The 14,140-nt window shown below is 43.3% G+C and overlaps 2 pseudogenes; both read right to left on the minus strand.

Annotated features, from left to right (window-relative positions):
- Positions 1-2,428: 2,428 nt before the first annotated feature.
- LOC147441218 (uncharacterized) lies at positions 2,429-3,434 on the minus strand (annotated as a pseudogene).
- Positions 3,435-3,700: 266 nt separating this feature from the next.
- Positions 3,701-13,817, minus strand: LOC147441219 (calcium-dependent protein kinase 34-like; annotated as a pseudogene).
- Between the last annotated feature and the right edge of the window lie 323 nt (positions 13,818-14,140).

Raw genomic sequence — 14,140 nt, forward strand, 5'->3', positions numbered from 1 at the left:
AGAAAAATATTCCTTCATTAGCCAGGCTTTTGCTAGTTCTCCCTGAATACTGTAGAGAACCAATGTGGGCATGAACGACAAGGAAGAGGCCTATTATGCACTCCACAAGCTCCCATTGCTCATAAGAAGAGGGATAAACATCTGCAAAATATATAACAAGAGTTAAACTAAGAGTATCAATAAGTGAAAATGACAAATCTAATGTAGTTGAGATGTGAAGAATGGAGCCATTGCTCATAAGAAGAGGGATAAACGTTGCAAAATATATAACAGAAGTTAAACTGAGAGTATCAATAAGTGAAATGACAAATCAAATGCAGTTGAGATGTGAAGAATACTTACAATTGCAACGTGGATGTATATATGACACATTTCCACTGTTTGCTATCATGTCTGGATGGGTAAATACATGCTGAACAAGAACTTCTTTTACAGATCTTTTGCCGATTTTCACTTTGAAATCCAACACTCTGGCCTTCCATGATGAGCGGTAAACATTGATAGCACTAGACCTCTTGGCTCTTCTTGGTTGCATTAGGACCCATGAACCTTTGTTTATCCTTTGTCCAACCCATTGGTTCTGTGCACTTATTGTAATTGATGATATGCTACTACTTGGCTTTCTAGGAAAAGTGCAGGTGTTGCTAATTGGTGTGGGAGACCATAAACACCTAGAGCTTCTTGGGCGGGAAGACGTGAAAGCCATAGCTCTGAGAACAAAGCTTTAGTGGAGGGAGATTCACTTTGAAAGCATCTTAATGGAGGGAAAGTGTTTTACAATTCCAATATCTTGTGCGGGCTTAATGGCCACCCTCCAGTACGTTAATGATCATAAGAGATGATATCAGCAGTGGGACCGCACATGCACCTAACAACTCGGTAAAAGCAAAGAAGTTACGATGCCACAATCTTAGATTCGTGAAAGTTTTTAAAATATTTTCCTATTTCTTGAGTCTTTCCACGTATTTTCCTACGTAACGTAGCCCTCAAACTCATTGGCCGCGCTCTATTTTCTCTCTCTTTCATATGGCCCTCCAAATGACCTCCGAAATTTCCTAATGAGTCTACAATATGAGCACTCTCAGGAAGGTAGGTGGTCCTTCCACTTTCCTTTTCTATTTCTTCTCTTAGTAGCGCAAAGTTGTGTGCACACGTGTGCCTGTGATAGCACAAATAATATTTGTAGCATGTCTATGTTTGTATGCATCAAAAAGGGTACGGTACCAATTATTGCTTTCGATGTGGTAAAGCTAAGACAGTGAGGCATTTATTTTGGGGATGGAAAGAAGTTACAGACTGGTGGGCTTGGGTTACATATGCATCATGGGGTATTGATTGCACTAAATTCACCTTGACCTTTGGATTATTCTTGACTACAGATGAAGCCATGCTATTTTGTCTGTCTTTGTTTAGGGACAGTCTTATGGTATGTCAGAAATATGGGGATCTTTGATGGTCAGTGCATGTTCAAAATTACCGTTCCCACTTTAGTTCTCAACGTTGAAACATGTGTTGGAGGACGTATTTACTATAGTCGATAAGACAAGATGTGATAAGAGTTGTAACATTTGTAAATATAACATTTGTTTTGAGAGAGAGAGAGAGAGAGAGAGAGAGAGAGAGAGATGGGAAGGGCGACCAGAAGTCAAGGACACCAACATGGAAGCTTAGTGTTGAGGATGGTTTGTGAGTTTCACTGAAAAGACATACCCAAATCTCACACACCATGTAGGGAAGTTGAAAAAGTAGACGTTCCATTAACGGCATCGGGCTTTGAAAGTGTGAAAAGTAAGATTGGGCATCCTTTAGGTCGATTTTGGGTCATAAAAACTTGGGCTTCCAGCCCCAAATACCAAATACAGCGGTTCAGACCAAGTGACATACTAGACTTTTTGCTCTTGTGCGCCAATTAATTGGAACCTCAAAATCCCGAGTAATTGGAGACAAATCAAAAATGCCATACTGGGAGACTAAAGTGGGAGTTACAATCGTGTGTCAAAGGCGCGAAGGGAAGATGCTGTCAGGGGTGAGAGGGGATTGCTATCCAGGAGCTGATGGAGAAAGGTGTCGTACTGGGCTGATGCTTAATAATCCAGATGTGGTGGGGGGAACGCCGCCAGGGTGGAGGGAACACCGGCACATTAATAAGCAGATGATATAATCGATGGGCAAGGGCAAAAATTGCCAGGCAATATTATATCAGATAAGAGAAGCATCAAATCCCTTGTACAAATTGATCAAATCCCTTGTGCCTTTTTTTATAAAAGAGAAGTATAAGAGCAACCTTCAACAAGCTGCACTCTCAACAGTTTGCAATGTAATTGAATATTTAGATCAGTGAAGCAGTAATTAATGGGGACAGAGAAACACATCGGAAAGTCAGATTTAATATACACGGATTTATACCACTTTTGGATCTTTCAATGATTCTGTAATGCTATATTGGTGGTCACCTTCTGTAGGATGCACCGCCGACTTGATCAGCTGCATTCGGATCCCATGGATATTCCATATGTCCAATTCAAATATATCAGCCTATCTAATTAACTCCTGGTTCAGTTAATGTTAGCAGATGCAAGAAGGAGGCACTCCAATATAGGTACAATTTCTGGTGGTGGGTATGTAGCCTGCTGACCCTTTTTGATGAGCCTCCACAACTCGCCAATGCTGCTGATGGCATGCAGCTGATGGCACTTCAACTCGTTGTCGCTTTACCCTTGTAAGCCTGGGAAACTCATCGTCCACCTCATCGTTGTTTGCAACGCTATTACTGTTTCCCGGCATACATGACATATTTCGCCCCACTAGTGTGGCTGCTACTGCTGGTGTGAGGCCGCCAATAGGCATGCAGGCATTCATGGTGGAAGATGGACGCACGGCGCATGTATGACTATGGTTTGTAGTTTGGAGACTACAGCTGGCTCTTTCTTTACCTTGGGTTGTGCAACTTGAGCCGATGCAGGTCGATGCGCAAATGTCCTCCACGCGGTGTTCATATTTATTCCACCTGCATTTCGCATAGCGCTCTTCTCAATAATATTGTGATTTAGGGGACCAGGAATTACAGGTTCTTTCTTCGATGCCTTGGGCTGCACAGCTACGTCAGCTTGAGCTGATACAGGACAGCCAGCAGTGTGAATTTTTATACCTGCATTTGGGCTCTTCTCGATGACATGGTCCAGGGTATCAGCAGCACTAGACTTCCGGCCACAGTTTGAGACGTTGAGGACAACCCAGGGATGATGCAAGACTTGCTGGAGGGTGATGCGATGTTGGGGGTCCTTGCAAAGCAAGCCTCTGAGGAGGTCCTGAGCTTAGGCAACAAGGATGGACCCATCCAAAGAGAGCTTGTTGGAGAGGATGGCAGCATGGGTGTCTTGGTCGGAGGCATCGTGAGCAAGGTGCTGGATGAAGGGGATGGTGTCAGTGAGCATGAGGTAGAGGAGGACCCCGAGGCTCCAAATATCTACACGATGGTCGTAGCGTCCTTGAATGAGCTCCGATGCACGGAAGGTCGAGGTTCCAACATAGGGGTCATCAAGCCTCTGCCGGGGATGCTCCACCCTCGCAGCATGCCCAAAGTCTGCCAGCAACACCTCATGAAGCTCTAATGAAATTAGTCCTGGTGCACCTGCAGCAGCTAGTTTAGTCCTAATTATAAATTTACTCTGCCAACTAGAATTTAGGTATTGTTGTGCAATTATACTCTGCATTTGCATTTTGGAGGTGGCTGCTCTGGCCTCAACATACCTGCGAAACCAGGCTTAATGTCACGGTGGACGATGCCCCGAGCATGGCACAAGGTGAGGGCTCGGGCTAGGCTCGCTACAACGTGGGCAACCTCCCTTTCATGGAGGATCGGGCATGCGTCGAGTCTGCCGAGGAGGTCACCTGCGTCGCAGAAGGGGGTAAATAAGTGGATGCACCCTTCATCGCCCTCGACCTTCGTGATGAGCGGGAGGATGCCAGGCAAGCCAAGAAGGTGGTGAAGAAGCTTTGCCTCCCGCAGCAAGTTGGCTTTCTCAACTACTTCCTTGGGCCTCATATTCTTATTAAGCTTTCTCTTTTTAGACTTCTTCCGCAAGCTGGATGATGACGATGAGAGGAGGAGTTTGTGCTGACGCTCACCTTGCCCGGGTTATCAACTCTATAAGATTTTGAATATCTTCTTCAGATAGTTGATTACCTTTTGGAGTTGGCTCAGCTGGCTGTTCTTTTGGTAGCAAGATATCCCATGGAATTGGACTAGGTGAAGTTGGGATATTTTGAGAGATGTGAGAAGTCTCAGCCCCTTGAGAAAGGAAAGTGGTTTCTCTTGGAGCGAGATTATTTTCCCATCAAAGGAGAGCCTGCTCTTTTTCTAACAGAAGCTCGCGTTGGCATAATTCTTGGTCTTTTTGATGCAATTCTTCATAAGGGTGATCCTGTTTAGAACGGGATGTCGATGGAATATCCTGAGAAAAATTAGAAGCTTCTTCATCATAACTAGAAGAATTGGAGGGTATTCTTCCTGGTGGCAATTCTTGGAGAGGTCGAGCTTTGATTTTGCATGAGACCAGATTGCTTATGAAGTTGCTGATGAAGTTGTGATCAAAGAGAGGCTGACTTGCTTTGATTTGCTTTAGTTTCATTTTGGTGGCTAAAGCTGGAATGACCATTCGTTCTAAAGCTAGTGCTTTAGGTTTGTCAGCTTCACGTAGAGAATTTATAAGCTGCTTCTGATAAGTAGATGCTTCTTTAGAAGTGTATTGATAAGAGGTCTTCTTACCTGGTTTTTCAAATTGAAAAGAAGAATCTGAATTTCTTGAAGCATAGTCGTCTGATTGGAACTGTTGTTTTCCTTTGGAAAACCTTTTCCATGGTTGAGGGTTGAAGGGAATAGGCCGCATGAAATCTTCAAGGCTCATGACATTCATTGAAATAGGGCAATCTTGGAAGCTTGAGTCAGCTTATGAAACTGCTTTCTTCTATTGAAGGCACTTTGCTTTCAAGTCGAGCAATACTAAACTCGAAATCAGAGATATCAGAGGAGGATATCTCAGAGTAGCTATATCCATCTTCAAGAATAATATTCTTGAATGCTACTGATTTTTGCTTCTTTGGACATTCTGAAGCCCAATGACCTTGTTACACAAAATAAAACATTTATTGTCATTCTTTGAAGAGGTGGGCTTACGTTTTCTAAAAAACCTGTGCTTGGGTTTCTTTCTATAAATTGTCTCCTTCTTTCCCTTCTTTGAATGCCCGGGGAGGTCAACTAATAAAAATGTAACCTATCAGTTTATTAAAATGAAGATGCGAGGAGGAGTTTGTGTTGACGCTCACGATGGGAGGCCATCACCTTGCAAGCGAAGTGATTGCCAGAAGCAGGGTCGCGGCAAAGTAAAAACAAGCCCTACTCTCCCCAACCGAGCTGCTTCACTCGCAGCAGGCCCACCCTTCTGCATATTGCACATCACCAGATGTGGCCACGGCAAGTTATACGTCGAACTTGGCGTCTGCTCTGCTAGCCTTTTCTTTCAGCTACTTCGAATATGGGAGAGCTCTCGACTCTAATTAGTTGAGAAATGCCCGCGAACTGATCAGGGTTTGTGTAGCCTAAATGTACAAGGGGCCGCATCGAAAAACATAACGGCTGTTAAAATTAAAGCACGCGGAATCGGATTAGCTACCTAGAATAAACATAACGGCTGTTAAAATTAAAGCAATGTCTACTGCCCTGAAGCTCGTTAAAAAAATAAATTTTAAGCTTTCAAAAGTATATAACAATATCTGCAATACATCTCATCAAAGCCTCAATTGCAAGACATGATGTCTTTTCGGAAGAGCCTAACATTCTTTGACGTACAATCATGTAAGCAATTCGTTTGCTCATGTCAACCTTTGGCACAAGACCACCTGCCTTTAAACAAAAACATAGGTGACTGCAGCCGGAGCTAGGAACCCTTTACTTTGTACGTATGCTATGATGGTAGTGGTGGAGGAGAAGGGAAAAAGGGACACCATGCTACAAGAGTAAGAACTTAACGCTAATTAAGTCACATTTGGGGTTTGTGGGGGCATGGGGAGAAGCAGGAATCCATATATGAAAATCCCAAAAATTACTCTAGGACTCTGAAAGTGCTTTAATGGGTCCATTAGTGTGGAACGCATGTGTAACCTCACCATCCTATCTTATTGCAGTATTAGCGAGAATCACGATTAATTTGTCAAACCATGGGACGAAGCTGACTCGACTAGTGCATAGAGGCTACAAGAGGTTGTCAATCTCTCAGAAAACTTAACAACTCGCATCTAACTCAAGCTACACTAAAGTGATTGAAATCACCAAAACTCAATCGCTAAATACTGTGAATGGCTTACGTCAATGCGTAGAGCTCTTACTGAAGGAGTACGAGCGGAAGTGCGACGCGAGAGAGAGTGCGAGAAGAAGAGCACGACGATATGGTGAACTCGCTCTACTGTAATGTGTAGAGCATAGTGAGTTCTTATTAGGTTTTTACAAAAGAACATGTGTACATACCTGGCGGCCCGCCCACTTACCTGGGCGACCACATATTGGGCTTTATACCCCAACAACCTCCCACTTAAAATCCAATGTGGTACTTTAAGTGTGAGAGAAGCTACTATACAAGCTAATATACAAGAGATGTAGGGAAGTGATGTACTACCCTACACCTAACTGCTTGCGAAAATGCGCAAAGCTCTCTTAGGGAAGTCCTTTTGTAAGTAGATCAGCAGGATTTTCTGTGGTGTGAACTTTGACAAGCTGAAGTTGCTTATCCTCGAGCATTTCCCTGATGAAATGATACTTCACATCCACATGCTTTGTCTTTGAGTGATAAACTGGATTGCGAGCCAATTGTATAGCACTTTGACTATCACAATATAACACAGGCATCTCTTCTTTGATTCCCAAGTCTGTTACTAGTCGATTAAGACAAATTGATTCTTTGCATGCCTCTGATGCTGCAACATATTCAGCCTCTGTAGTAGACTGAGTAACACAATCTTGTAATCTAGAACGCCATGATACTGCTCCACCAGCCAATGTAAAGACATACCCTGACGTAGACCTTCGGTTGTCTAAGTCACCTGCATAATCTGAGTCTGTAAAACCCTTTACACTTAGCTCCTGACTCCCATAGCATATACGCATACTCTTTGTAGCTTTCAGGTATCTCAATATTCCTTTCACTGCCTCCCAATGTTTCTTGCCTAGGTTTGACATGTATCGACTTACTACTCCCACTGCAAATGCAATGTCTGGGCAAGTAGCAATCATTGCATACATCAAACTACCCACTGCAGACGCATATGGAATCTTATCCATTTCAGCCTGTTCTTCCTCAGACACAGGACAATCTTGTTTGCTAAGTTTCACATATGGTGGCAATGGAACACTCAATGCCTTTCCCTTCTCCATATTGAAACGTTGCAAAACCTTGTCAATATACTCTGTTTGAGATAAAAAAATCAACTTCTTTGATCTGTCTCTCTCAATGCGCATACCATGTATATGACTTGCCTCACCCATGTCTTTCGTGTCAAACGATTTTTCCATCTTTGACTTCAAAGCTGAAATTTCTTCCAAGTGCTTGCTAGCAATCAACATGTCATCCACATACAAAATAAGGATCAGCCAACTGCCATCCTTAGCCTTCTTTGTATATAGACAATGATCGAACTCACTACGTTTGTAGCCTTGAGAAAGCATAAACTTGTGGAATTTATGGTACCATGCCCTCGGTGATTGTTTTAAGCCATAAAGACTCTTTAACAACTGGCATACCCAATCTTCCTTGCCTTTCTCAACAAGCCCTTCTCGCTGCTGCATGTAAATTTCCACATCTAAATCACCATGCAAGAACGCTGTCTTGACATCCATTTGGTGCAACACCAAATCTAATATGGCAACCAATGCAAGAAAGCATCTCAATGTAGTCATCTTGACCACCGGAGAGAAGACTTCATCAAAGTCAATGCCTTGTTCTTGCTTAAAGCCCTTGGCAACAAGCCTTGCTTTGTACTTTGGCTGACTATCATGAGCGGTGATCTTATACCTGTAAACCCATTTACAAGGTAGAGCCTTTTTGCCCCGTGGTAATTTAACCAGCTTCCATGTTTGGTTTTTATGCAGAGCTGTCATCTCTGACTGCATGGCCAATTGCCAATTCCCGGAGTCCTTCATTTGCACTGCTTCCTTGTAACATGAAGGCTCATTGCAATCAGTCAACATGACATAGTTCATAGATGGAACAAACCTATCAGGAGGTCGCGTGACACGTCCAGATCTACGCACAATAGGTGGCTCAGGCTCAGCCACAACCTGTGGTTCCACTCTATCCTGTCCTTGCTCCTCTTGAGCCCTGACATTTTGCCTTGCACGTGCAGGTCCATCTTCTTGGAAGAAAACTCTTCTAATCTCCTCAACCCTCTCTGGTTTAGAATGATATTTGGATTCATTAAAGTGAACATCATTGCTGCGGACAACCTTTCTGGATTCGAGATCCCAAAGTCTGTACCCCATCTCACCAGAATTACCATAGCCTAGAAAGATGCACTTTCTACTCTTTGGCTCAAGTTTGTTCCTAAATTCCTTTGGAACGTGAGTATATGCCTCACAGCCAAAGACTCTGAGATGCTTGTATGAGGGCATTTTGCCTGACCATACCATCTCTGGCACTGAATCCTTCTGCAAAACCTTGCTAGGAGATCTATTTACAAGATGAACAACTGTTGATACAGCTTCAACCCAAAACCCATTTGGCAGCTGTGCATTAGACAACATACTTCTGACCTTCTCTTGTATGGTCCTATTCATCCTCTCAGCAACACCATTTTGAGGAGGATTGTAAGGAGTAGTAAGTTCACGTTTTATACCTTTTGACTCAAAAAAGTCCTGAAAGGCCTTTGAAACATACTCTCCACCATTGTCAGTGCGTAAGCATTTAAGCTTCTTGCCACTCTGATTCTCCACAAGTGTCACAAACGTTTTGAAAACACTCAACGCTTCATCCTTGTGCTTGAGAAAGTAAACCCATAATTTCCTCAAGTAATCATCTATAAATGTCATAAAGTAAGAAGCTCCCCCTAGAGATAGGTTAGGCATAGGTCCACACAAATCACCATGAACAAGTGCCAACTGTGTATCTCTTCTATTGCTTCTATGCTTATGTGGCTGCTGTGTTTGCTTACCATACATACAATGTTCACAGAATTCAAAATCATTAAATGAAAAGCCAGGCAAATAACCAGAACGAGACAAGATTTCCATTCCCTTCTTGGACATATGTCCTAACCGGCTATGCCACAAAGAAACGTTCGGCTGCTCGGTTACATTGATTACATTTTTAGAGACATTTGATACATAAATCATGTAAAGTCCTCCAGACTTTACTCCATGTGCTACTGTCATATAACCCTTGGATATCTTCCACATGTTCTGTCCAAAAGTGGTGACGTAGCCAGCATCATCAGTACTGATCAAGCTCTTTGTAATTGCGGGAACATGTCTCACATTCTTCAGCGTGAAAGAAGAGCCATTCTGAAACTTCAATTAAACATCTCCAACACCTAAGATCTCACATGTCTGCCCATTGCCTAGCCGAACATGATCTTTAGTGGTCACATAAGAGGTAAACCACTCCTTGTTTGGAGACACATGAAGTGATGCCCCTGAGTCTATAATCCAGTCACTCAGTGCATTTCCATCACATGTTGTAAGAAGAGCTGAGTCCATTGTATTCTTCAAGAAGTAGATGTCTCCTGACACTAGACTATCATCCTCTGCAACAATGTTTGTCACATTTATTTCTTGAATCTGAGGACTTGTTCTTCTCACCATGGTCTTCAGCTTTCTCTTTGCCTTTTTCTGCTTTCCATTCTCTGCAGTCTCTTTTCATGTGACCCTTCTTGCCACAATGGTAGCATTCTATGTCACTCTTGCCTTTAGAACTGCGGGACTTGCCACGAGACTGATTCCTCTTTCCACCTTTGTACTTTTCTTTGGTCCTTCCCCTGACAACTAAGGCTATTCCTTTGCCTTTGTCCATTGTCTTTCTATTGGTTTCTTCAGTAAGCAGACTTCCTTCTACACCTGCTATGTTCAAACCATCTAGAGGTGCAAAATTACTCAAAGCTGTGCGAAAAGTGTCCCAAATTTTCGGCAATGTGATCAACAGGAACATAGCTCTAACAGGTTCATCAAACTTGACACCTTGAGCTGACAACTGACTATAGATTGTGTTGAATTCATTCAGATGATTGGACATAGGTGTCCCTTCTTTCATCTTCAAGTCAACAAGCTTTTTAAGCCAATATACCTGTGAAGCTGCGCTCTGCTTCTCATAAAGATCACTCAGCTTTAACCATGCTTGATAAGCCGACATCTCGTCTGCTACATTGAAGTAAATGCTTTCTACCAAAGTCAGTATAATGGTAGAAAGTGCCAATTCATCCATTTCGCTCCATTCATCTTCGTTCATATCTTCTGGTTTTATCCCCTTGAGCTTTATAGGTTTTATCTGCTTCTTTTGTACCAACACGTGCCAAATCTGCTTCTTCCACAATGGGAAATTGGTTCCATCTAGCTTCTTGATATTGTAAAGAGCAGTGTCCTGTGATCCAGCCATAGCTACGCTTCACAGTAGTTTACTTTTCTGGGAAAAATTCGGCAGAGTTTCCCCTGTAAACTGACCTCCGAACCAATATCAACCTGTCAAATGAACAAAGAAAGCTTCAGATTCTGCAAAAATTTTGGCAGAGTCTCCTTTGTAAAATGGCTCTGGTGTACTAAAAACAGACCAAAAAACAGCTCAAAAAACACTGTCTCTCTAACACTGTAAGCTGCGGGTAAACCTGTCCTGCACCTGTACTGTCTCTCACTGTCCTATCACTGTCCTGTAAGCATAGACTGCGACAATTCCTCAACGGCAGTAAAGCAAAGATGCAATCCCAACTATCTAACTCACAGTCAATACATCCTAGCTGCCTATCTAAGGGTGCTCGAGGGATCGCTCCAAGACTTGTATCACCGAAAGGATCTCAACATTCGAGAATCCCCCAGCTCAATAAAACCTCACTCGATCCTCAACAAAGGCTGCAGCAAATCTGATAGTACATAGACTTCCCACAAAGTCATACATCCACAAATTTCCCACTGTATGTTGTAACCGCTGCGACGGTTGTTTGCTGCGTGACTCACAGCCAGCAAACCCTCAACAAACATACATCATCTCTGACAATACATCCCATGTGGAAGTACCTGCAATGTCAGGATGAAATCTGGAATATCAAGCAGCAAACACAAGCTACCTGATGAACTAGTGGATGTCGCCTACAGTCTGTGTGTAGATGCGCCCGTGTCATATGTGACACGCCTCCAAGAACTGTGAGCTGTCCTTCGATGTGTAGACAGCCACAAATCAATACTCTGGGAGTGTCGATATCCTCAGCACCTGCAGTCGTAGGCCGAAAACCCCAAATTTGAAGAGTCGGATCTGCACCCGCCGAGACCACGTAGTCGAAAATGGCCTGCGCAGACCTTTGTTGAAGCCGAACGGTGGCCGAGATGACCTCAGAATGAGATTTGGGGCCGTGTCTTCGCCTGTCGAATTTCACTCCAATCTGAGTTGGTGACTCTATCCTCCTGCAGTGCTGCCGCGAGCCTCGATCTGAGCTCTGATACCAGTTGAAGGAGTACGAGCAGAAGTGCGACGCGAGAGAGAGTGCGAGAAGAAGAGCACGACGGTATGGTGAACTCGCTCTACTGTAATGTGTAGAGCATAGTGAGTTCTTATTAGGTTTTTACAAAAGAACATGTGTACATACCTGGCGGTCCGCCCACTTACCTGGGCAACCACATTGGGCTTTATACCCCATTACCTGCGGTTGCAATGCAACAAATACATTCACAATGTGACAACTGGGGAAGGAGTAGGAAGCGTGAGAAGGAGAGAAATGAGTGCCGTTAGCTCACACTGTGTATTTCTTATCCAAAACTTACAAAAATTGGCTTTTATACCTTAGCCAAGGTTTTTGAGTGGTCAAAACTAATAATCTGGAGTTCTACCAAAGCTGGGAATTGACTGGCTGATACAATGTGGAAGCTTTTAACCCCAGCTCATTAATTACAAAGTTTACCAAGAAAATAAGAGTTACAATATTCTCGATTTATTAAAATAATAATTGTTTTACAAGGAGAACTCCGAAAAATGGTGTCCGCGTTAGCTTGCTGCTAACATTCACCCCCTCCTCGCCTGTGTCATCCCTTGAAATAGCTTTATGAGTTGAAGTAGTCTTCGGGTTGACGGCGGGCGAGGCGGTCTTTAAGTGCTTCCAGTGCCTTTTGGTATCTGATTCTTCGTTCTTTGTCAGCCACTTGCAAAAATTGCATGTTGACTTGATTCTTCAGTTCTAGCTATCGCGGAGTAGCCTACAAATCTGGATGTGAGGTTGCTTATCCACCGACGCAAATATCTTCGTTCTTGCCAGGTGAAGAATACAGTGTAGAATGCTTCTTCAAAGGCTAGCATATTATGCGAGGGCAGGAACATGCATCTGGCATAGAATCCGTAAAGGATTTCTTCTGAAGGATGCCCACTCAGATCGTAACACAGGCCTTTGTTCCCTTCTAAGAATGAGAGCCATGGGGCTCCTGTCTGCTCAGGCTCATTGAAAACTTGTATGCATGTGAGTAGCATCCTGCAGATCTTATATAGCATGGCATAGGAGAGATTTGGAAGACTCTTGAAGAATGACATGGTGCCCGTTAGGGTTTTCACCATGTATTCGTCCATCGATTGGCCTCTGTCTGGAGCTGGCAGCCTAGGGAAGTTGAGCCAAGTTGGCCTCTTCTTGTGCAGTGCTTCATGTGCTTGTCATGTCCTTACTCTGGGTACATGACAAAATGTTTGATCTTTTTGTAAGGCTGCAGGTGCTCTTGTGAACAGAATCAGGTATCTCGGATTCTTGTTTAGCCATCTTAACCTCCACTTCAGGTGGTCTTTATCTGTGCCATCTTCTTGCATATCCTTATACAACCTTTCTTTTACCTGTAAAAGTTTTACCTTGATGAGAGGGTACGACAGAGATAGTTGATGTCATTGAGCGTTGATTTCATTGGGAGTGAGTTGAGTGACATTCACAGAGTGTAAAACTCTCAACTGCCAATCCATAGCGGTCTTCCATTGCTCATCCACCTCTAAGGTGATTTTCTCCTTCAGTGCATCTTCTTCAGCTTTTGACAACTGGACCATTGGCACTGTATCTTCGTCTGTGATGTGGACCTGAAAGTCTTCATCACCACTCGGCTTTGCTATGGACTGCGTCTCAAATTCAGCAAACGAGAACGAGGGAATGTCTATTTGGGGCGGCTCTGAAGTGCTTGTCTCTTCCTACGTGTCCGGCTTTCCATCTCTGAGGAGCTGATTTATCCGTTTGAGTTCTGCTATCTCCTTTAAGAGCTCCTCCTCTCTTTGAACTCGCATCAGTGCCAGGTCTTTGCGCTGTGACTGTTCAAGCTATAATTCTAGTTCTAAATCCTTGTTTTTCTTTTCAAGTGCCTTGTATACTTCATCAGTTCCCTTGATCGAAACCACATCTGGATTTTCTCTGATTTGTCGAAAGAAAATGGCCTGATCATTGATTATCTGTTCGGAATATTGCAGTGAAGCATTGGCAACATCTAGCTGCACTTGAAATTTATGAGCTGATAAAGAGGTTGTAAGAAGTTCATTCGTGACTTCTGTCAGTTGCTCGTCTTTTACCTTGCAAGCATCAGATAATTTAGTGAGGAGGTCACCTAACTTCTCCATTTCCTTTTGTGATTTTTCCCTGGCTATCTGATGTTGTTCCGCTTCTGTCTTTAGCTCTTGCACTTGCCTTTGGATATCAGTGATGATAATCATCCTGTCTTTGAGCTCTCCTTGAAGAGCATTGATGACCATTTCTAGTTCCTTGGCCTTTGTGCTGCGGTTTAAGGCTGCTAAGCGGAGTTTCTTCGTCATGTCTTGCATCTTCCTTGCAAACTCGTTTACTTCTAAAATAACTTCGTCATTGGACTGCCACTCCTCCTATCTTGCTAATGAAACTCGATAAGCCCATAGAGTAGCATGGAGATTCATTTCCCATTCTGTCC

Source organism: Adiantum capillus-veneris, chromosome 15 (genome assembly GCF_014529385.1).
Source record: "Adiantum capillus-veneris isolate H3 chromosome 15, ASM1452938v2, whole genome shotgun sequence".
Taxonomy (NCBI): domain Eukaryota; kingdom Viridiplantae; phylum Streptophyta; class Polypodiopsida; order Polypodiales; family Pteridaceae; genus Adiantum; species Adiantum capillus-veneris.